This window comes from Anastrepha obliqua, chromosome 4, assembly GCF_027943255.1.
Source record: "Anastrepha obliqua isolate idAnaObli1 chromosome 4, idAnaObli1_1.0, whole genome shotgun sequence".
NCBI lineage: Eukaryota > Metazoa > Arthropoda > Insecta > Diptera > Tephritidae > Anastrepha > Anastrepha obliqua.
Window position 1 is genome coordinate 114771607 of NC_072895.1, and position 25765 is coordinate 114797371.

At 33.9% G+C, this 25765-nt stretch overlaps 1 protein-coding gene across 6 annotated transcripts in view; it reads left to right on the forward strand.

Annotated features, from left to right (window-relative positions):
• LOC129243634 (A disintegrin and metalloproteinase with thrombospondin motifs like) overlaps positions 1 to 25765 on the forward strand; it is a 236910-nt gene that overhangs the window by 17150 nt on the left and 193995 nt on the right. For all 6 annotated transcript variants that reach the window (XM_054880807.1, XM_054880809.1, XM_054880806.1 and 3 more), the window contains exon 2: positions 9749 to 10486. The gene's annotated coding sequence lies outside the window, so the exon portion shown is untranslated. The remainder of the gene's footprint in view (positions 1 to 9748; positions 10487 to 25765) is intronic.

Here is a 25765-nt window from a genome sequence, read left to right on the forward strand (position 1 = left end):
TATCGAATTAGCACGCATTTGTGCCCTTACATATGTATATATATACTCGTATATATATCTTGCAATTAAATTTTTGTTAAATTACGACTTCCAAAAAAGTGTTAATCAGAGCGTTAGTTACGCTAAGAGAATAAAGCAAGGAAAGAGTAGGGGGCATGAGGAGTACGGAAAAGCAACTAAGTACGGCTAAAATGTGCGAGTGAGTAGTGGTGAAGCAGTAGCGTAGCGCTGTGAGGCCGATAAGCCAGTGACCTTTGAAATAAAATATCACCAAAAAAAAACAACAATTGATTCTGTTTCTCATATAAATAGTAACCAACAAAGTCCACAAAGCTCTCAAGGTTGCTCTTGAAATTAATACACAAATAAGTATATATATGTATGCATACATATAAGTATACATACATGCATACATATATACACGTACGTACGCTAACACTTAGTTGTGCATTGTGGCAGCTTCTGCTTTGGTCTTCTCCAACTCAATATCTTTAGCTTTCAGTTTCGACTCAACTCTCTGCCCATTTTGATTTATATGCATTTGAGGTGCGAACAATTCATTAACAACTGCCGAAAAATATGGAAATATATGCATGCACGTGTATGTCTTTATATAAATGTAAGCTGCCTCAAAAAAAACTTTGCAGTTGCTCGTGCTAGTGGTTTTAGATTTTGGAGACTATAGTTCGGATTAATCATTTTTCGCATAGCGACATTCTTCGCTCTTGTTAAATACTGTCCACGCAAATATAGTGCCGATTTTGCACTAATCAAAAAGTTGCTAAAGTAAAAGGAAAGAAGTGAAGAAATGTTTAAATTGCAGCGCAATGCAATATCCATAAACCACTTCCCTCTCTCCCATGGTAATCGCTGTGAAAGGCAAAGGTAGCAACGCCTTAAGACTTGCAGCTTAGCAAACTATTCAATATTAAACTTAGGCAGTACAAAAGATAAAATCTAGCGAATGTTGGTTTATACGTCTAGTCAGAAAAATTAAATGTATATCTCCATACAGAATGTTATATGTGACCTCACGCAAGACCTTACTAAGCTGCATCTGTCAAATGGGAAAATGGTGGTCACTATACCGGCATAATAAAAATCGAGCCTATGAAAAACATAACTTATTGATACAAATATCTGTGTCTTTTGGTAATAATTAATTAATTTTTTGGCAAAAACATAAGTCGAAAATCTTCCTGCCATAAACTGTTTAATTCCACCACCACCACCTAGATTATATTCGATTCTTTATGAGACTTCCATTTCGACCTTATGGTCTTTTGCGCCCTCTATTCATCACAGTACCTCACCCAGACCCAGTTGCCTTATTCAACTCAGGCTAGAGCTGGGTCCCAACCTTCTCCACGCTATAGCGCTACATTCCACGAGAACGTGCATTGGAGTCACCTGAGATTGGTCGCAGAAACGACAAGAGTCCGTAGACCAAATCCCGATCATATGCAGATAACTTCGCAGTCTGCAGTGCCTTGTGAAAATGCACACCACCACCTAACAGAAGTAAATTATTATCGAGTGAAGGTCTCATTCAGCAAATTGCTATGTTGCCGAACTTCCTTCAATCTCACAAGAGTCAGAAAAGTCTTACTGCTGACTTCATTATTTTATATTATTCATATGGCGTTGATATATGTACATTAGGAGGGCTTAAAAAAGAAGAAAAAGAAAGTCATTTCTTGATTTGACTCCTAAATTTGTTGTTGTAGTATAAAAGTCATATATATCACAGTGCCACCAATAATTTGAAAATTACTATTGCATTTGCTTCGGAAAAATGCACTTTTCCTTAAATTTGGTATTAAATGTTTACAGCTCGATATTGTTTTTGTTTTTTTTTAATATATTTTTTACTTTATAAAAGTTAACATGACAATACAGTTATTATACAAACTAACGGAGAATCAACTAACTAGCATCAGATGCTTTCGGCTGTGCAGGTTGATATTATTTAATCTGTTTCTTTAATTTCCGTTTACAAATTTTCTAAAGTATGATAACTTATGTACCACATATATATATAGTATATAGTCATATAATCTCGGTTTTATTTATTCTTGGTATTCCCTTTGCAAACACTTGGAAAAAACCAAATCTAACTATTTTTGATAGTGACACTGAAAATCCGTATTTAAAAGTACTTTTGAAAAAAATAAAATAAAAAAACAGATTTACAGGGTGGCGCGAAATTAACGTTTTTATTCAATAAAAAATCTATTCAAAAAATAAAATTGGATGATTAATTTTGCGCCACCTATATTAATCTAATTTTTTTGTGTCTTAGTATAATTTTTTGGACATTTTTGAAGAGAAATTAAAAGAGAAGTTGATGAGATGAATGTTTGTCTGTATGTCATCGATGAACTCAAAAACTACTGGACCGATTATTATAAAAATTGGTATATATATGTATTTTTCCACGCAGAAGGTTTGTAAAATATGCTCAATAATGCCACTCGCCACCAGGTGGCGCTGCAGAGTAGCAACGCGCGCCGGGTATAGCTAGTGTTAAATAAAATAGAAATATAAAATAGGTGTACACTTTTATTCGCCATAGAAATATTTTAGTGGGCAGAACCAAGACAACATATTTTTTTAAATCATATTAATGCGGTTGAATCAAGCTTTACCTGAGCTACAGTCAGGGAAATTCTCACCGTGAGTCATATATAAGTATTTTCTTCAATTTTTCAGTTTTATGGGACAAAAGGGACTATGCACCTTGATTCTGTGGAGTATAGAGATCTCAGTTGTAGAAATTAATTTTGAATATCAACAAAATTAATTAAAGGGCAGATCAATATTCGCCTCTTAAAATGTCCCTATTATTATCCGATTGATAAAAAGAATCACATTTTTACACGGAAGATCTGAGTAGCCGCTCCAATTATTATCACATCAGGCAGTCACCAACTCCTATGATAATGAAAAAAATAGGAGTTACTTTTAAAGAGCAAATGTATGCACTTCAAGATGTGTAAAACGAGAAGTAACGCAAGAAGTTGTTAAAGCATTTTACTTTTATGAAATAATTTCTATAAAATAAATAAAATAATAATTGATTGCTACGAATCATTCCTCCTGTCTGTAAGTCTATGTGTAGAAACTACTTTTCAGAAGTCCTAAAAAACTATAATTGATTCTGGTCTTCGGGCATTGACATCTTTGTGGCGTCTAACAACGAGCCGGTGGTCATTTGTATAATTACATCAACAGATGGCGTGTTATACTACTATCTTTTTTTAGTTTTTTCTGTTCAATTCACATCTCTCCTTTGTTCACTATTAAAATGAAAGCAATTTAGAGCATCTCTCTGAACCAGAGTGCTCCAAGCTCTAAGGTGGTTACCGCAGCAGAAGTTCACTCTCGCTGATCTGCCAGTTCGGTGACACCAAGTGAACTCTAACATCAAGTCTCATCAATGTAGATGAAAGAGTAAGCAGAAAGCAGCAGTGCATTTTTTTATTCTATTTACCTTTTAGCTTATCATAGTATGCATGTGGTACTAGTGGATAAGGTTTACTCCTCTGGACTTTTACTTTGTAAAACTGAGTTCTTAGAATATTTTACAGTGAGGTAACTTGTAATCCGGCATAGTGCGCTAGAATTCTTAAAAAATTTGTTGTTTTGTCTAAACTAGGCAAGGCTAAATATACCGTGCGTAGCTACAAGGTGGCACAAAATTAATCATCGAACTTGGTTTTTGAATAAATTTTTTACTAATAAAAAAAATTTGCAATTCAGTGATGAAGTCCTTATTTTGGCCTTAATGCGCTCCATTGCTTGTCTGCAGCTGTCTAATTCACATGTGTCAAATATGATTGATGTACAACGTCATTTGCAAAAATTATAAATCTTCCTAGGGTGATTAATTTTGCGCCACCTCGTATAATACGGCACCTGTTCTATCAAATGGAATGTCAAGCAGCCGTACTGTATGCCTAAGTGACACGTTCCTTAATACTTTGCAACTCGCCTAGCTTACCTCTTCGCTTCTTTCTCCTTAACAACTACAGCCAGTAATCTTTCACGCTCTTCTCTGTATCGGTTTAATCAGTTTTCTGCTCTTTGAAGCCGATATTGATAGCTAGACGCTCACAAACTCTATTACTCCAAGTATTACTGCTATTCGTGATTTATTTTTGCTTTTGTCATGGTTGTAGTTGTTGTAGCTCATGTCTGCTATTTGTTAGTTTCGTATATCGATTATTTTCCATACACTTTTGCTTTTATTATTTTAGTTGCATTGGCTTGTGTTGATTTGCTCACAATGTTGTAATAATACGCGTGGTATTTGTTGTTGTTGCTGTGCTATGATATATGGTTTCGTAGCTATGTTTTTTGTTTTTGTGATATCATAATTAATGTTGATTTTGCTGTAGCAGTTTTAGTTATTTAATGTTGCTTTTGTTTTTCATTGTTTTTTATCGTGCTTTTGTTTTTTTGTGTTTTGTTGTGCTGGCTGCATTTTTGCAGTTATTGTATATGAAATTGCTATATTTTCTGCACCTGTTTTCATTTTTAATCAAGTTTCCATTGATACGATATTTCCCGTTGTTACTGCTGACTTCTTTTAAGCACGGCTGAAATCCTCTGCCTGACTTAGTTCCAGTGTTATGAGTGTAGCTCATTGCTCATGAGACGATTAATCGCGCTTGGCTGTTGATTCATACTAATTTCCTGTTCACAGTTCAGGCTCAATTTCCCCTAAATTGGTTTAGTTGATAATTTATGGTTCTCCAAATCCAGATGTCACTTTCTGACTGGGTCTTGAAGAACGCGAAAAACGATAGCAAATCCACATTTCAACTAGTTTTGACTATTTTTATTTTTAGAATATTCATTATTTTATAAAAGTATAGCTTATTGGCTAACAGAAATCAAATAAAAAACCATATAAATTCAAATTTCAAATTTTATACAAAAATTAGGTAAATTCTATAAACCTTTTATCGCACTTTCATGGTTTTTAAATAAAATTTATAGAAAAATTTGATATAGTCTTTTATATTTTAGTCCAATAAAGTGCAAGCTTGAAGTTACTGAAAAATTCCGTTAAATTTTTTTCAATTTTTTCCTTGTGTGAGCTACCTTCACATGCCAGATATACATTGAGTATGTCAGGGTGGTTTCTAGATAAGTAGGAGTTTAGCCTCCTCCTAAAATCCATGGCAGCTGATTCTGCGCATCGGAATGGTTTGACTAAATTCTGCGGGCCTAGAAAACTAGCTCTGTCCAGTGTGATGAACCTCAAGTTTCGGCTAGAGGGAGTATTCTTTGACTCTGTTTTATCTTTGATATCAACAGCGGTGTAACTAACTGACTGGACTCTTCTTTAGGAGTGCATTTATTTTCATATTTTCACATTCCAGAAAAAAACTAGCGGAATAAAGATTTAATATTTCTGGAGGGTTTGGGGTTTTTGAAAGATTTAAATAAGACTTAAAATTCTTTGGCTTTCGATTTTTCGACCTCTAGGCAAACTTTTAAAATGCCATTAAATAATTTATCTACATAAGTATGAAGCGTTAAGTATTTTTTACGGCCGCCTTGCCGAATAGGTTGGTACGTCAGGCGAAACACAAAAATTAAGAAAAACAAGGGTGTACGCGCCAATTATATATTGAATATATATATATATTCTGGAATATATAATATATATATACTTTACAGTAGTTTGCCAGAAATTGTCTGTTTCTAGATATACTTGGAATAAATAAATAAATAAATAAATAAATAATTGGCGCGTACACTTCTGTTAGGTGTTTGGCCGATCTCCTCCTCCTATTTGTGGTGTGCGTCTTGATGTTGTTCCACAAATGGAGGGACCTACAGTTTCAAGCCGACTCCGAACGGCAGATATTTTTATGAGGAGCTTTTTCAAGGCAGAAATACACTCGGAGGTTTGCCATTGCCTGCCGAGGGGCGACCGCTATTAGAAAAATGTTTTTTTTTTATTAATTTTGCTTTCACCGAGATTCGAACCAATGACCTCTCTGTGAATTCCGAATGGTAATCACGCACGAACCCATTCGGCTACTTGATTAAAAAAAAAATTAAAAATTAAAAAATTTTGCGTTGAAGACTTTTGAGGAAAGCTGCTTCCGTAATATACCTTGAAGAATTATAAAAACTTTTAGGGCAAGCTATTTACTTTAATATTAACCCTCAAGCCGATTGCTTCGTTGGGATACACCCAGCTTTTTGTCACTTGCATTCCCCAGCTTTCCTGGGGCAGCTATTGAGCTAATGCAATGCCATTATTCAACAATCATACATTTCGAAATTTCAAGAGCTATGCTTGATATATTATTTTTTTCCGATAACATTTTTTTATTTGTGTTTTTTATTTTATATATATATATTATATATTTCTTTGTTTTGTGGAATTTTTACAATTTTGCTGATATCTATCCTGAAGCTTACAAAACACTTTTTTCCAATACAATACAAAATACGAACAGCAAATTTTTCTGGCTTTGAATATTGCACTGTGATTGCAGCGATTGCTCCAACTGGTTTTGCGTGTCAATGAATATTTTACTGTACAAAAGCAACAAATGGAAAAGTAAAAAAAAAGTAACAATGAAGTAGTAAAATAGATAAAAACAAAAGCAACAACAGCAGACGTATGCATGTATAAGTGCAATAGTCAACTAGTATAAGTATGTACACGTATATGTAGATGTGCGGGTGAAAGAGAAAGAGCGAGTGAAACAGCTGGTGAAATCAATGAAACGCTTAGACACAGCAGGAAGGGGAAGAAAAAACTTGTTGTGGAAATATTGGATACTACAAATTCCATAAATATGTATATAACTGTACAACGTACAACAATAAATATATGTATGTGTAAATATATATGCACACAAAAACATACATACATCAAAATGGGTGTGCATATGTATGTGCACATGAGCGGTTATTGTGTATTGAATGTCCCCTTATTTTCACAGCTTAAGTAATTTTTACAAATAATTTTATGCATTATAAGTTTGTATGTCCATTTTGTGTTATTCATATGCACAGTTTTTTTATGATATACATATATGTGTGTAAATAAATATGTATATGCATATATGCACAAATATACCCTACAGATGAATTTCCTAGCTAGAAAGAGGCTATTTTCCAAAGTCAGCAACAAAATTAATTTTTTGTGAGTTATTGCCCACTCTGTAGCAAATCGTCTGACACACACACACATACACAAAGATTAGCCTAGTAAATTTTTGTCTGCGTTTACTCTTCTGTTTCATTCATTCACCAAAAATACGAGGAGGAGCTCAGCCAAACACCCAAAAAGGGTGTACGCGCCAATTATATATATATATATTACTCTTTTGTTCACTTGGAACCGGTCAATTGATTTTGAGTAAAGTGTAGCATAAATTTGCCTAAGGTTAATAATCCAAGTGAGAATTTCTATACAAACGAAACTAGTTCAAGGTCAACCCATAGTAACGACTGCCTTTCACTTGTATTATTCCATGATATAATATTCCTTAATTAAGTTAGGGAGGTATTCCTCTAAATAGAATTGGTTAAAAAATATGGTAAGTTTAGTGAGATAATCATGGGCCATCCCTACATCCATGGGCCATTACGGATCCAGTCAACCCCTGCACTAAAAGTCTGACTAACCAATCTAAAAGCTCGAAGAAGCGATCCCGATTAATTTGAAAATGATGCTGTGGAGTGCGGTATATTCGCACAGAAAGTATGAAAACCCCTTGGGGGTTGATTACCATGCATGGGCAATATCCTCTGCAATTAGTTTGGTTGAGGAATTAAAATGGTTGTTTCACTGTCTAATTAACGAACTTCATTAAAATCCTCCACGATGATGTGTCTACATAGACTTCACAACACTACTTAAACCCTTCAGGGTAAAATTTCGACTGGGTTGGGTGCCTGTCAGTCTAAATGCGTGAGCGGCAAATATATAACAAACTGTCATTCATGACTCAATAGTGATGACGCCAATATAATTGGCACTTCCAATATGCAATAAAGACAAAAAAAGGCAAAAAAGACAAAAAAAGGCAAAAACAGACAAAAAAGGCAAAAAAGTCAATAGCAACTACAACATTTGTTTGAATGCAAGCTGAAATTACACAGCTTTTGCCGCACTTCGCATGCCAATAAAACTATCATAAATGCCTTCACACGAGGGCATGGAATGGGGGTGTGGCGGGAACAGATTAAAACTGTTAGCAAAAAGATTAAAACAAAAAAAAAACATATTCAAATATCAAATCATTTGCATTTGAATATATCTAGCAAAAAGTTGTATAATTTGTTGGTATTCTCAGTATATCTGGGGATTTCTGGGAATATTTTTTGTGGTGAGTGTTGTATGAAGTAAGGCGTATATAAATCCGGGTCAATTCGCTATTGGAAATCATTGGAAACTAATAGCCGTGTGCCAATAAATGTTCAATTATAAATGGATAATATAACAAAGAAAAAAAAATTATAAGGAAGCTGAAAAGTGCATGCTGCTACTAGTTGAGACGGTATTCCTAAGTACACATTGAAACCGAATTAAACTTTCGACTCTTTGAAATTATATAATAAGCCTGGTTGCTGTTATGATTCGAGGCGCCAATAAACCATGCTGTGAATGCATTGATAACGTTGGGTCATGCTCTGATTCAAGTATATGGCTTTTTTCCGGCGACCAAAAGGTGCCGTCCAGTGATACGTGAGTCCAAAAGTATTCTCCTCATCTTTGACTCATGATCATCATGATTTTCTTCATACGATTTTCTTAAAAGTACGCGAGAAGCTACAATTCCATGATTTTCTTCTGTAGCTTTACGAAGGATTGTGGATGTGGGCCAATACCACAAAGCTTGGCCAATTGAATCTCTACATTGCGAAACTGTTTAATTGTTGAAACTGGAGAAAATAAAGTACATATTTGCCTGAGACTTTTTTCTGAGAATTTGGGCACAATTTTTATTCTAAATATTTTTCGGGTATAATTTTTAAATATTAAATTTACTTTTTGAGTATAATTTCTGAATATTAAATTTTTTTTAATATTTTCTGAATACTTTTTGGGTGTAATTTTTGAATATTAAATTATTTTTAATATTTTCTTTTGGAGTATAATTTTGGAGTGTAATTTTTGAATATTACAATTTTTTTTCAATTTTCTGGATACTTTTTGAGTATAATTTTTGAATTGTCAATTTGTTTTTAATATTTTCTGAAAACGTTTTGAGTACAATTTTTGAATATATATATCTTTTTTTTAATTTTTTAAGGCTCAGACTTTCTTCTGAAAATTTAGGCACAATTTTTATTCTAAATAGTTTTTGAGTATAATTTTTGAAAAGTGAATTTTTTTTAATAATATCTGAATATTTTTTGAGTATAATTCTCGAAATTTAATTTTTTTTGTAAATACTTTCTGAATACTTTTTGAACAGTAAATTTTTTTTAATGTTTTCTGAATTTTTTTTGGAGTATAAATTTAGGATATTGCATTTTTTTAATATTTTCTGGATGCTTTTTGAGTGTAATTTTTGAACAGGAATTTTTTTAATACTTTCTGGATATTTTTTGAGTATAATTTATTATATTTTATTTTATTTTATTTTTTATTTGTAATTTACTGTATTTGGATAGTAGCTATGACATACAAGGTTTACTCTTAAAAAGTATTTTTTACGTTAAAACTTTACTAACTTCGTGCCTTTCATGTTTCTTCTCTTTCCAGCACATTGACGCATTGAATTCCTAAGAGGACAAAAGAAAAGCGGAAAACAAAGAGTCAAAATCAAAGTGAAATTTTGTGTTTAATAAATAAGAAATACTTGCGCGAATAAGTAAATAGCAAAAACATATTTGATTAAAAAAAATAAAAATTAAATTAAATTCAAACTAAGCAACCTAAAAAGAAAATACACAGCAACAAAAGGGAGGAAGAGACTCTAAAACAACAGCTGCCTGTAATTAATATCGTGTGCTCACTCGTACAGTTTCACTTTCAGTTGGCGGTGTTGTAATAATAAAAGCAAACGCCACAACAACAACAACAACAACTACTACAATAGCCGCAAAAAAAGTGAAGTGCGAAGTGCAAAATTCAACGCCAACAACGTGAACATATTTCCATAGCACAAACAAAAAAACGCATTTATTCATATTTTCCAATTCGCACATTTTCCAACTTTACATTTTTTCCACTTTTCGCTATTTCGGCTTCGTAAAATTTTCGTCGTTTCGCTGAAAAATCGCGCGTGACGCGGCGTCCTCTTTTCGTTCAACTTTGTATCTACGTTGCTGCCACTTCTTCTTCGACTACAGCTTAGTTTGCACTGCTGTGTTATTTCTTGCCACTTCGCTTTCGGTTGCAAATTTGCCACACACAACTGTACCGCCCGCTTGCCGCTCACTACGTGTGCAAATTCGCTGTGCAGAGATTTTTGCGCGGGCCTTCAGACTTCAGACTGTGGTGAGTTCATGCATACTTTAGCATACATTTTGCCACATATGCATACTTATTCATATACACATTTGCGCATACATATATATGTATATGTACAAGTGCTTATGTGCATATGTTGTTCTTATTATTATTTAATTTATGAATTTTTATGCAATATGCACATAAAACAATAGCAAGAAAAATGCAAGAAATGAATGAATGTGGAAAAAATGAGCAAAACAATGACTGCAACAATTTAATTAGTTTGTGTTTATGCGTTGAGTTTTTCACTATATTTCTTCTTTTTTTTTGTTTTTTTGCAAATTTTTTGTTGCATGCAATCGAGAAAAAAAAAATAAAAAAATGGTGTTACGTATACGCCATGTTGCACGTTTTGAAATTATGTTTCTGCTGTTATTGTTTAGCAATAATTTATTTTTTCGTATATATTATGAAGCTTCAAGTGTAGCTTACTAGTTTTTGCAATAGTTTTTATCACTATTTTCTGCGCTTTATTTTTATATTTTTTTATTAATTTTTTCATTACTTTTTTTTAGTTTTAGTAGAGTAAGACCAACTTATTTTTCTTTTTTTGTTTTTTCGTTATTGTTTTTTGTTTCTTCTGTGGGTTGGATATAGTATTTCAGGCTTGCAAATATTTAACCTTAATTTTTTAATAACCAAAATTTAATTTTTAATTGATATGCCCTTTGTAGCTGCTTATTTTTGCGCATTTATTTAAAATTTTTTGTTTTTCATTTTAAATTCTTAAATAACTTAACTCATTCTTAATGAGGTCTCAAAACTGTTTTTTTTTTGTATTTCTATGAGGATGTAATGGGAAATAGTTTTTTAAGGTTTATTACATAGTTCTAAAATGTTAAATTTTTTTTATAAATTATTTTGAAATATATTTGAATGCGTTTGGTTTTCTTGGAAATGATGCTTTAATATATAAGAAAAAAAATTGGAAAAAACAAACGGAAATAATTTGTCGATTTGCAGCTTTTGACTTTATCTGCTGCTAAGTGAGCGAGTCGTCAGAAGTCATAAAATCGTCATACAGGTTTCGTCTCCATGCTTTCTTTTCTTCATTGAACCAACCTGTGGTTTTAATATGTCTAACAAGGCTTGTCATTTTTAAATTGGCTACTTCGGCCAAGTTATTCAAGGAAATTTTTCCTAAAATATTGAACCTTCTTCTATCCATGCTATGCACCCGTATAGGAAGTGTTCTATAGTATCTTCTTCTTCAATGTTGTTACAGCCGTTGCAATAGTCATTATAGGGTGCTACCAATCTTCTGGCATGCCTGCCAATCCGTTAGTGCCCTGTTAGGAACCGAAGAAGTTTTCCGACCACAGTTGGTTTGTGTGGCCCATGTTCCATTCTGACCACGTCATTCTACTTGTTGCACAGGTCAGGGAGCGAATCCATAGCCCATTGGTAGCTACATAAGTGTATACTTTTTGTATTTGTATAGTAATTTTGTATTTACAAATATTGGGGTTTTTTTGGTCTTTTCTAAGAAGTACATTTTTTATGCCCATACATTTTTATAGAATAATGTAAGGCATGTTTTAATTATTTTTTAAAATTGATTTTAATATTCATATTTTTTTAATATTCATTTAATATTCAATTAACATTAAAAAAACAAATTGTTTCTTTTGAAAAACTACTAGTTTATAAATTTCTTAAAAAAAGTTAAATTCCAGTAATTAGTCTAAACTAACCTTAGCCTCATTCATTTATTTTCTTAGGTTTTTTCATTGCAAATACTGTAACTTGACTCTTGCGATTCTTGAATCAGTTGCAAAATTATGACTTTCTATTTCAACTTAATTTCTACTTGGCGAGCGTTTTCCATAAAGTCAGGTGCAGTCACATTGACCCTCAAAGCTAGAAATTTCACTTTCAACTTTACATGCAAATTCAAGGTTGTAAAAAATATATTTAGCGATTTAAGCTGAAGCACATATTTTCCATATATGTATGTACATGCGTGTGCATGTTTGTTCACTTTGCTATGCTAGATTTGAATTTCTTCTCCATGAGACCGGGTGCGAATTTGAAATGTGGTACAAAAAGTAGATTAAAAATAAGAGTTTTTCATTTCACAGTTATTTCTGAGAAGTTGCGTTTCTTCAGAAGTTATTTTGTACTTAGTATGATTTAGAGGAAAATTAGTTGGCAATTTTTTGAGTAAATAAAAAAAAATAGTTATATTTAATTAAAAAAATATATTATTATATTTTTTTTTATTGTTTAGTTCCACTCAATTTTAATTTACTTTATTTCATTCTATTTTCTTTTTAATATTTTTTAATTTTTTTTTGTTTTTAATATTTATTTATTTTTTATTAGATTTTTTTTCATTTTTATTTTCATTTATTTTATTGTATTTTATTTTACTCAACATAAATTTTATTTTATCTTATTTCAATTAATTTTTATTTAAAGACATATTTTTTATTTATTTCATTATATTTTTTATTTAATATCTTTTTAATATATATATTTATTTTTTATTAGATATTCTGTCTTCATTATTATTTTCATTTATTTTATTTTATTTTATTTTATTTTACTCAAATTTAATTTTGTTTTATCTTATTTCAATTAATTTTTATTTAAATCATTTTTTTTTGCTTACTTTTGGTTTTTAGTTTTTATTATTTTGCTTCATTTTATTTCATTATTTTTTACTATATTTTTTATTCAATAAAAATTTTGAATTGAATTTTTAATTATTATTTTGTACTATTTTTCTCTATTTAATTTTACCCAACTAGGAGTATAATTTATTTTATTTTAGTTCAATATATTTTTTTATTTAATTAACTTATTTTTTACTTTTTGTTTTTACACTTCATTATTTTCCTTTATTTTATTTCATTATATTTTATATACAATTACATTTTTTTGGGGGGTTTTTTATTATTTTGCTGTATTTCCATTTACTTATTAATTTTTTATAATATATTTTTTTATTCAATTATACTTTTTTGTTTGATTTTTTTATTTTTTAGTACTTCACTTTGAATTATTTTATTTTACTCAGCTTTAATTTATTATCTTTTTCATTATATTTTGTTACTCAATTACATTTTTATTTTTTACTATTTTCTATCATTTTATTACATATATTATTATTTTACTCCACTTTATATTACTTTAGTTAATTTTATTTTATTTTTTTTTTTTCATTACATTTTTTATTTAAATATGCTTTTTTTATGTACTTAACATTTTTATTTTTCAATATTTTCTTTTATTTTATTTAACTTTATTTAACGCGCCTTAATAGTATATTTCAATATATGTATATGATTTTATATCATTATATATTTTCTTGTTTAGTTAAATATTTTAATATAATTTAATATTTTTTTCTTCCCCTTAACTTAATTTCATTTCATTTTATTTTATATTTTCCATTTCATATATAATATAATTTTGTCTTTCCTACTATGCAAAGTGCACGTTTTTGTGAACTTTCGAATCGAAAACACGAACAAATTTAATGAGTTGTTAATGATTTTGGGTGTTCGGTCATCAATTCACGACTGGTCTGCCTGTCAACATTTCCTCAAACTTCCGCTTGTAAAAGAAATTTCCATTTACTTTGGCGTAAATCTCTCTTTTGTCTGTTTATTGTTTTTGCACTCGTCTGTAAATAATTACTTAAGTCCGTTGTTTCGGCCATCTTGTGTTTGTCTGTTGCTGTTGGTTTCGTGTTTTGTTTGGGTTTTGGCCGATTTCATTTTGCTGATAATTTTTGGCAGATAATTTAAATTCAATTACCGAACAACTGTAAACGCTTTTTTGCCATTTCGTTTGTTGCTGTTACGAATACTCGTTATAGTCGTCGCTTGTCAGCCACTCAATCAGCTAGTAATACAGTGAGACACATCCGTGAATACTAGAGGTTAAGCGGGAAAAAGTTGTTTTTGTTGCTGAATTTTGTTTGAATTTTTAAGGTTTTTATTTTTGGGAGATTAAAAGGTGATGATGTCGTAGTTTTTTTTTCTAAATTTCTTCACAGAAATTATTTTGCATCGTCAAATTGCTTTCAGGTTTTTACTTATTTTTTCTCTCAAAACACATTTTTATTTATTTTTTATTCATTTTGAATTTGGCAGAGTTTTTTGATCTTACCTTACATTTTTTCAATAAGAGTTTGCTTTTGTATTTTTTTCTGGCTAATTAAGTAAATTACATTTTTTCTATATTAGTTTTTGTTTCAACCCGGATTTTAAAGCAATTAATTCCCAAATAATTTCTTTTAATCCCTAATCAACTTTTGCCCCTTTGAATAGTTTTATTTTCTCGAATTGCGAGAGAAAGTATTAACCCTCAATAACTTATGAGGCTTAGATGGCAAATCAGATATCTAAATATCACCAATTTGAATTTGTGAATAAATCGGACTTTACAGCGGTACAATTTTTGCCACTCAATATATAATCTTTTTCAAGACACGCAACTCAAAAGTAGTTGCCATATATGCCGATCACATTGAACCGTCCAAACTAAAAAAAAAATGGTCTGCCTCGTAAATGTGAGTGAAACATTCTTCTTCTCCTTAATTGACGCGATAACCGCTTATGCGTTTTTGGCCGAGTTTAACAAAGCGCGCCAGTCGTTTCTTTCTCGTGCTAACCGGCGCCAATTGGACACACTAAGTGAAGCCAAGTTCTTCTCCACCTGATCTTTCCAACGCAGAGGAGACCTTCCTCTTCCTCTGCTACCACCAGCTGGTACCGCATCGAATACTTTCAAAGCCGGAGCGTTTGTATCCATTCGGACGACATGACCCAGCCAACGTAGCCTCTTCTTCTTCTTAATTGGCGCTATAACCGCTTACGCGATTTTGGCCGAGTTTAACAAAGCGCGCCAGTCGTTTCTTTCTCGTGCTAACCGGCGCCAGTTGGACACACCAAGTGAAGCCAAGTCCTTCTCCACCTGATCTTTCCAACGCAGTGGAGGCCTTGCTCTTCCTCTGCTACCACCAGCTGGTACCGCATCGAATACTTTCAAAGCCGGAGCGTTTGTATCCATTCGGACAACATGACCCAGCCAACGAAGCCGCTGGATCTTTATTCGCTGCGCTATGTCTATGTCGTCGTAAAGCTCATACAGCTCATCGTTCCATCGTCTGCGATATTCGCCGTTGTCAACGTGCAAAGGTCCAAAAATCTTACACAGAATCTTTCTCTCGAACACTCCAAGCGTCGCTTCATCGGATGTTGTCATCGTCCTAGCTTCTGTGCCATACGTTAGGACGGGCATGATGAGAGTCTTATAGAGTGTTAGTTTTGTTCGTCGAGAGAGAGCTTTACTGCTCAGTTACCTACTTAGTTCAAAGTAGCACTTGTTGGCAAGAGAGATTCTACGTTGGATTTCAAGGCTGACATTGTTATCGGTGTTAATGCTGGTTCCTAAATAAACGAAGTCTTTTACAACCTCGAAATTATAACTGTCTACAGTGACGTGGTGCCGATACGCGACTGTTTGTTTGAAGACAGGAGGTACTTCGTTTTGTCCTGGTTCACCACCAAACCCATTCGCTTTGCCCCAGCGCACAAACATGATTGATCTGGTTTCGCGTTTTTCGATCAGGAAACAGCCAGGTAGCTTGGTGTATCTTTTTATGCTGGAATCTGGTGCTGCAGACTACCATGTTTCGGGCCCCGGCGATGTCGATCAGCCTCTGTCCGTTACCGGATGTTTCGTTGTGCAGGCTGAATTTTCCGACTGTGGGACCAAAGATTCCCTCCTTGCCCACCCTGGCGTTGAAGTCGCCAAGCACGATTTTTATGTCGTGGCGGGGGCAGCGCTCATAGAAACGTTCCAAACGCTCATAGAAGGAATCTTTGGTCGCATCGTCCTTCTCTTCCATCGGGGCGTGGGCGCAAATTAGCGAGATGTTAAAAAATCGCGCTTTGATGCGGATTATTGCGAGACGCTCGTCCACCGGAGTGAACGACAGTACTTGGCGACGAAGTCTCTATCCCACAACAAATCCGACACCGAATTTGCGCTCCTTTACATGGCGGCTCTAGTAGACGTCGCAAGGTCCTATGTTTTTCTTACCTTGCCCCGTCCATCGCATCTCTTGGATGGCAGTGATGTCAGCCTTTACTCACACGATGACATCAACCAGCCGGGCAGAGGCACCTTTCCCATTAAGGAACCGGACATTCCAGGTGCATGCCCTCAAATCATATTCCTTATTTCGAGCCTCATCCGAGGCTTTGCAGTTATTTTCATTGGGCGGGATTTTTAAGTGGCGGGTCCCAAACCCAGCGCACAACCAGCTATCCTGGAATGCTTCGCTTTCTCACGTTAGCTCACTCCCGAACGGGTGTTCGGAAGCTACCCAGAGGATATGTGGGCTAATCCCGGACGTTGTGAGCTGCTTGAACCATATGTAGAAGAATCGTCCTGGCCACTCCCAAGTGAATGGCTATCAGTAACTTTCCCCACTTGCGTGGACTTCTACACATGGAACCATCCTACCTACATTAGCCCGGCCTAATTGCAACTGCTTTTCTCAGCGAATCATTGACCGACTTCATGAAGGATGATTTCGAGCATCCGAAACGGAAATGGATAGTTTGTTTCAGGCCAACTTCCCCTGTTATATGGAAACATGTATACCAGTTACTCTCATGGATACTACCATACAGAGTATAAAATTTCCGTTAAACAATTTATCTTATCTAGGCTATTTGCATTTTTGGTTGAATTCTAAAACCAGAAATTGCTCCTGAGCGTATTTGCTATCTCCATAGACAGGTAAGCACTTCTTCTGTGTAGGTAAAGTTTTATGAGGTTACAACAGCTGAAAAGACTACCTCTGTTTTTCCATAAAGCTACGAAGCCTTTTCGGAAGCGAACCATTTCGAGAGGCACAATGAAATTTGTCAGCAGCCTTTTTTCTATCTGACATGGCTTCGGCAAACCAAGGCTTCGGGAAAATATTTTCCAGAGCATATGAAATCTTGTTCTGTAATGTGCCGGGAAGTGAGAACGCAGCTCTTAATTTTCTTCCTGATCTACCTATCAGCAACTTCAACAGTAGCTTTGATGATGCCTCATTCTGAAGGCAATTAAACAGTAGCCTGTGAGAACACTTGGAAGAAAGAAGCCTGTAATTTCTTTCAAACACAGAAGAATTGTCATTCAACTTTTATCATCAGAGGAGCCTGTGTGTCGAGGAATTTTAGAGTACGTGAAACGTTTTCATCACTCATTATTTATATAAACTATAGTGTTATTTTCATTTAGTTTGAATGTGGTGATTGAAGCTCCTATAGAATCATTCGTTTTCATTTTCAATTCTTTCCCTTTACAGGTACTTCTAAGATCTTAGAGTATAAGCACTCATATAATTTGAGTAATATGTATGGTGCTGCATCATTTCTTTTAAAAGTCAAGAGTATTCAGTAGGAAATTGGCATTTTCTAAGCATGACCCTTTGCAGTCAACTAAGAGTTATTCATTTTCTAACTCCTGGCTCGCTACACTAAATCTTTGTAGAGCAGGTATAGTTAATATTATTTTAATCAGAATGAAAGTTTATTTGGTGCATGAGCTTAGCAATGGCAAACTTTTTTTCTGGTCGAAGTCGACACTATTTTCAATATTATCAAGGAAATCGCTCAAAAATTAGTCAGTTTTTTATACCTATATTCGTCTAGAGTAAATTGTCGACATACTAAACACAATTAAGGTCAAACACTTAGTTCCGCACTACTTCCTTAAGAGTTATAGTAATTCACTGTTTGTCTTATTGCATTAATTTGAGTCTTTCTATACATTCTGAGTCTATATTCCTTTCGACATTCTTGTTATGCGAAACTATTTTGTTTATTTTAAACAATAATTATTCCCAACCTAACCCAGCCCACTCATTCAAGGTGCAAGTTCCGTTTCAGGTCGGCATATCTTACAAACACCTGAACACCTGAAAACCACAGCTCAAAGCAAAACCGTTGCCTTTTCCAATTGCATTGTTTAGTAAACAAAGAGTTGGAAAATATTTTTTTCTATAAGCTTTGTTTTTTTGTTTGTTTTTTTGAAATCTAATTTATTTAGATTTATTTGGTAATGTTTCTGTTTGTTTTACTTTGAGAGCAGCTGAGACAATGCAATTGTTAAATTGTTGCATCAACAGTGTAAAAATCATGCATGCAAGTAGGCAGATAGGCAAACAGAAACACCGACAGCCAGCCAGATTGGTAGGCAGATAGGTGCCAACAAAGCAGCAAAAAAGGCAAATAATCAGGCTGCGAGCCAGTGTAGTGCAGCAAAGGGGTGAGAGGGCGATTCGTGTCTTTACGTAACTTTTTGATATTGGAATTTTTCTCTTTAGTTTTTCGCTTATTACTTCTTATTGTAGATATATGAGTGTGCTTATGTGCATTTTCATTTTCATTTGCAATGATGTCTGCATAAAGGCATATTTCAATGGACTTTTTTCAATGCCTTTCCCCCTTTAGTAGCCTTTCATGGCTTAGAGCTGTGCATTGTTAAATTTTAGAGGGGCACAACAACTTGGAAAACAAAGAGCAAAGGGTGAACAAACAATGAAAAATTTAAAACAAATAGCAAAAATATCTACTCAATTGAATACGAATTAAATGAGCTGTTTTTCGATGATTACATTGCTATTGAAAGCGAAAGGAGAAAATTGTTGTTATTCAAAGTTTTTATTTTTTCTTTAATTTCTTCTTACCAAAATATGCTGTCAGCAAACATTTCTTCAAAAAATATGCGTATTGTTACTTTTAATTAAAATTTTTGAGAGTTGATAAAGGTTATTGGCTTTCTAGCTGAGCATTTTCTCAAACGTGTCCAAGTTTAAAGATTTCTTATTACATCAGTGACTGATGACATGATGACTGATCCGATGACTATCGAAATTATGGATTTTGTACCAAAAACTTCAGCATATTTGCTTGTGTCGTTTATTATTATTGCTTAGTCATGTCCGCTTTCAGTTTATGGAAATCCAAGGTGGCGCAAAATTAATCATCCAATTTTCTTTTTGAATGACTTTTTCACTAAATAAAAAACAATAATCGTAAGTGATGGAAACTGTTATTTTTACCCTTTTAGCGCTCCTTTGCTGGTGTGTTTGTATACTGCAGTGGCCTAATTCACAAGTGTCCAATATGACCGATGTACGGCGCCATTTGCAAAAAATTATAAATCTTCCTATAGCGTGATTAATTTGGTGACACCTTGTATGTGTATGAAATTTAAAAACTGATTAAACGCAGTTTTTTTTTATTTAACTCTTTAACCCGATTTTTTAATTGCGTCAAACTGTCTTGAGTTGAAGAATTGAACTGTTACTGATACGCCTGAGGGGAGAGTATGCAGCGCTAGGTTAAGCAGATTGTGCATACTTGTCACAAATACATATATAATATATGTATATGCATAAATAGATAAATAAAGTGCGTGCTATGACTTTATCTCAGGGACTTATTGCCAAGTTTTGAAAATTTTTTTTATACTTTTTTTACATTTTTTAGTGCAATCTAATTCATTCCACTATTAAAATCATAAAAGTCCGAGTTTCAAACTTTGCAAAAATTTAAAAAACAAACTCAACAAATTTTTATTACACTTCCAATTATTTTAACCATAATCTTGTCTATTCGGTGTTGTGGATTTTCTCTTCCATATAAAAAACTGTCCAGCCTTCATTATATGGAGAGAGTCCACAAGACTACCAACAAAAAACTGCTAAAAATCAGCGCAATTTCGATCCACTTTAAAATTCCATTCTGTCATATCAAAATTCAGAGGACTATAAAATTGCACTCGAAATTTTCTAACAAATCTGATGAAAAGGTTTGAAATTTAGATAAAATTTTGTAGATATTTTTTTCGGAAAAATTTTCTCAAAGTAAAATTTTTGATTTATATGATTTTTATAGCAGAATTATCTAAAAACTAAAGAAGTAATTGGCACTTTCTGTTATGTGTTTGACCGAGCTTCTCCTCCTATGTGTGGCGTGCGTCTTGATGTTGTCCCACAAATGGAGGGACCTACAATTTTAAACCGACTCCAAACGGCAAATGGTTTCTTATGAGGAGCTTTCCCATGGCATAAATACTTTCTAAGGTTAGCCATTGTCTGCCCAGGGGCGACTGCTATTGTCCACAATTTAACTGTTTCATGCACGAAAATTCGAACTCCGTACTGCCGAATGGTACTCACGCACCTATCCATGCGGTTACGGCGGCCGGCAGTAGAATTGTCTAGTTCGCATCAAATAAAAACTAAAATTGTATATGAAACAAATAGTTTGTCAAACCTTGCCTGCCTTGAAGTTATGCAACGCAATTTCGTGTTTGAAATACAAAAATTAATTAAATAAACAAAATGATCGAAAATCATATTTATAAACAAATGCCAAGTGTCAATCTGAAAATCACCAGCACTGCTCGCATCAGCTCAGCTCCAGCCACAAAATAACCGAAATCAGTCTACTTCTTATACTAAAAGTCTTTGCTGCTAGTCTGCTAGCCACTTGTCACAGTTGTCACCAATGCCCTGCCCAACAACAGCACATACTTATGTATGCACACATGCATGTATGCGTGTATATTGTCATTTAGTGAAATGTGCTGACATTGCAACATACCGTTGCAGCTCAATACAGCTTAGCTTGAGTCAGTGCGGCTCAACTCAGCTCGAGGCGGCTCTTGGTTTGACTTTGTCTTGAATTCGGCTTGGCTAGCATTAATTGACATTGACAGCAACAGTTGCTACTAAATTAAATAAATATGCAGGCAGTGATATTATTGTGATTGTCAATTCTTATCGTGTTTTTTTTCTTTTAAATATATTTTGCTTTGGGACTTAACAAAAAAATTGCTGATGTCATTTGAAACACGATGGCGTGGAATTGGGTGACACCTGTTGTTTTTTGCTTTTTTGCTTTTTGTTTTTATTCCGTGGTCATGGTTATTGGCTAAAATATGTTTGGCGGTGGGTAGTTTTCAAAATAGGCAATGAAAAATATTCGAATTCATGAAATGTGTTTGTAAAGCAAAAAGAGGAAAATGAAAAAAGAAAATAAAAATAAATAAAGTTATAGAAGTACATACGAACATATATTTAATTAAAGATAAATATTCTTTCTTAGCAAAATAGGCTGTACTAAAATTTTTCTATTTCATACTTCATTACTTTTTCTTCATATGGCAGCTCCCATGAAAGGAACAATTTTAAATGCATAGAGTATCCAGCCGAAAGCCCTCGATGCTAGTGGTGTTTTATTTTGTAAATTTATATAATATTTTAATCGTTATATAAACTTTTATGAAATAAAAAAACAAAAATTTAAAATATTAAAAAGCACAAAAAATGAGTCAATTAAATTTATATAATATTTTAATTGTTAGTTTAAAAATTAAATAAAAAATAAATAAATGAATGCACACAATACTCAATAAATGCCACACAAAACATGAAAAAACTCAGTATAGTAAGTTTTCTGTAAACATCTATATTTAGCGTATAATTTTACGTAAGCCTTAACATGCCCGTTCAAGTATTTTTACTTACTCGTATTTAACTTACTTAAAATTATATTGTGTAACTTTACTCAAATTTTATTTATGGGAGTCTATACGTTCACATAGAATTAATCTAAAGTAAACCATAACGTATACGCTAGCGCAAAATTACTTTACAGTAGACTTTACGGCCAATATAGCCTACTACGCCTGTAAATCTATGTTCGGCAAAAAATGGGGTCTCAAGCCACTTGTCGTACTTTGGATGTACAACTTAGTGGTTCCGCCAATTTTGACATACGGTTACCTAGTTTGGTGGGTAGCTCTTCAGAAGGGCTACAACACCACTAAACTAGAGAAAATGCAGAGAACTGCATGTATGGGCATCACTGGTGCTTTTAGAACATGTCCCACTGCTGCGCGCAACGTTATTCTCCACTTAATTCCTGTAGATCTGCAGGTTAAATCCATTGCTGCTCAGAGTGCTATTAGGCTGAAGGAGATTGGCCTTTGGAGACAACTTCCTGTAGGACATAGTAGCATCTTGAAGCAGATCTCCCCTTCCTTCTCTGATATTCGCACTGATCTCTCCCTCCGCAAACTGTGTTTTGAGGGTTGTTCTAGGGCTATCTTTCCGAGCAGGCAAGATTAGAAAGAGGGGAGAGTCGGCACGGATATACCTCTATTTTCATTGACGGATCCAAGATGGAGTCTGGAGTGGGAGCGGGGGTTTACTCTAAATCAGCCAGCATTTCGGTCTACTTTAAAATGCCACAAACAAGCAGCGTTTTTCAAGCAGAGGTCTTCGCGATTCTGCAAGCATGCAAAATGCTTCGGAACCGCTGTTGGGAGGGATACATTAATATTTTTTCCGACAGTCAAGATGCGATCAAGGTCCTGTCGTCGCCGTATTGCAGCTCTTTTCTGGTGAACTCCTGTAAGGAGGAACTCAAACGTCCTTAACGTGCAGGAAACATTTCCCTCATCTGGGTTCCTGGGCACAGGAATATAGAGGGAAATGAAATTGCCAACGAGCTCGTCATTAACGGGTAGACAGATCTTGTTTTAGCTGTCCCCCTCTCAGACATCAGTGTCCCCTTGACCTTTGTTAAAGGGAAACTACACAATTTCTTTCTAACAAAGCGCAAGACAGATGGAGGTTTGTCTCATCGTGTGATAGAAACAGAACGCTTAAGGTGATGGCAATTCAATTTCCAAACTCATTGCGGTGTTCACTGGTCACTGGGTGATCGGTACTCATTCGGAGAGCCTTGGAATTCCGTACAACCCCTATTGCAGAAGCTGTGAGGATCCTGCAGAGAAAGAGACTGTGGAACCATTTTTCTGCAAATGTCCGGCCCTGGCGGTTAGGTACTTGAGATTCCTTAGCCTGTCCTTTGGGGATAACTTGAAGAAATTCTCCAGCCTAGATCCCTTTTCTCTCCTCCACTACATCAACAACACTGGATGCCTGTAGACGGTTTTTCTCTTAATCTTTTCACAGGTAATGGTCCACATTTTGGTATCAAAACGGCACGTAAGTGCTACTTGAAGTATACCTGGGGTACTCTTGCCATCTTATCTACCTACCTACCATACGTTAATGTAAAAATACTTTAACGGGCATGCTGACGCCCATATACATTAACGTATACTTTAGATTAATTCTAGGTGAATGTATAGAACACCGTAAATAAAATTTTAAGTACTTGTTATGTGAGCGCATACGTTAACGCATACGTCATACGTTCATATAAAGATACGTTAAAGGATTCACACGTTAGCATGTATTTCCAAGTATTTTTTGCATAAACGTATGCGTCAAAGTGTAACGTAAACGTTAATTTAATTTAATTTTAACGAGTACGTTATACTCTAATATATTCTGCGTTATAAGGTATACTATTTATAATATTTATAATATACGTTATTAACGAACAGTGTAACTTATACTTTTACTGATGTTTCAAAGTGTACTTCATAATAAACTCTATCGTATGCTTCTACGCATAATTTGATGTGTAAGATAACGGTTTTTTATATATTTTTTTGCAAAAAGCCTCACCTTTGAGAAGGGCTTGAAAAAATAAGCTAAGAAAACAGCATATCTTTAAGCCAAACTACGCATGTTTGGCAAGTAGGTTAAAAAGAAGAAAAAGAAAAAGGTGCAAGTAAAAAAATAATAATAAAGTCTTTATACGCAGTTGATCACCAAAAAAAGGAAAACCACGTAACAGCTTAGATAAGCTTAACAGCTAATAAAAGTGTGTACTACACAATAATAACAACAATAACATTTTTAACTTAATCAAATAACAATACCACAGAAATGCCACACTCAACAGGGGTACAAAATCAATGCAAAGGCAATTGACTAACAACAGAGAAGGTAAAAAAATGCAAAGTGCGCCTGCCAGTACAAACATACGTATGTTTTTTGTATGATAGTATGATTATTTGGCTGTGTGCGTATGAAGCCGAAAAACTACTTCTTGGCTTCCGCATCATTATGCCAACACTTGCAACATGCCGCCAGCCTGGCGACCGGCGCAGTGTTTTATTATTATTAGAGTTTTTTTCTATTTTCATTGCTGCTGAGGACGTATGCTATTGTTGTTGTGGCAGCTGTCTTTGTGGTAGTTATGGTGGTGTGTATTTTTATTTTTTTATTTTTAACTTTTTGTCTTTCTCTTTAACTCTCGTCAGCTGTTGCGTTTGTTATTATTTTGCATACATTTTATTGTGATATTTCTTTTTTTGGTGCGCGGTTAGCTAACCAGCCGGATGGACAGGCAACCACCACTCAGCCACTTAAGCGGCCAGGCAGTAAAGCGGCTAGGCTGCTGAGCTCCAAAGACCAAGTGAGCCAGTCAACCACAACATTGGCTTAGCAAATACAATATAACGTAATTTAATTTCGTCTTTCACCTTTCTTCTTCCTGCTGTCACTTGGAGTTACACATTAATTTTTTGTGTGCTTTTTCGTGTTTTTTTCATCATTGCTGCCGTCATCGTTGTGACATTAATAAAAGATGGTAATATTTGCATTTTAAAAGCTGATTAGTGGAACACAGACAGTGAAGTGTGGTTGAGTGGTTGTTTAGAGGAGTGAATGAGTAGGGAAAGACAAATTGGAAAAAGCTAAGATGTTGAAAAGTAATTTATTGTGAAGAACTTTCAAATATGTACAAGCATGTGTTTTATTACAAATCCACACAACTGACTGTTGGAGAATTAGCGGGCCTTTTCTCAACTAACTAACTAGCTTTACAGGTCACTTTGACGTGGCGGTAAACGCATTTTCATTCACCCAAATATTTATTAAACTCTCGGCTCGATATACTTAAAGGCCAGTTGATAAATATTCCTTATAAAATTCGGTACCTTTTTGTTTTTGTTTTCGACTTTTTTTGAGTTTATTTACAAATAATAAACCAATATTATCCAATTTGAGTTTAAATTGTAATTTTTAAATAAATTACTCTAGCGGCGACGTAGTTCCGAAATTTACAAATTTTTGCTAAAAGAATTACACAGGAGGGGAAAAGAATAAAAGGGCTTTAAAGTTAGACACAATTATCGTTTCTGTTAGTAAAGCGTACGCAATAAGTAAGTTGAGAAAATTACTCTTAGGAATAATTACTATTGAAGCTAGTTAATTATAAGTTTAGTTTTACTTTGATTAATTAATTTAGTATTAATCTGTTTTCATAGTCTGTAAGAAATACTGTATTTTTAGACTATTAATTGAATTAAATG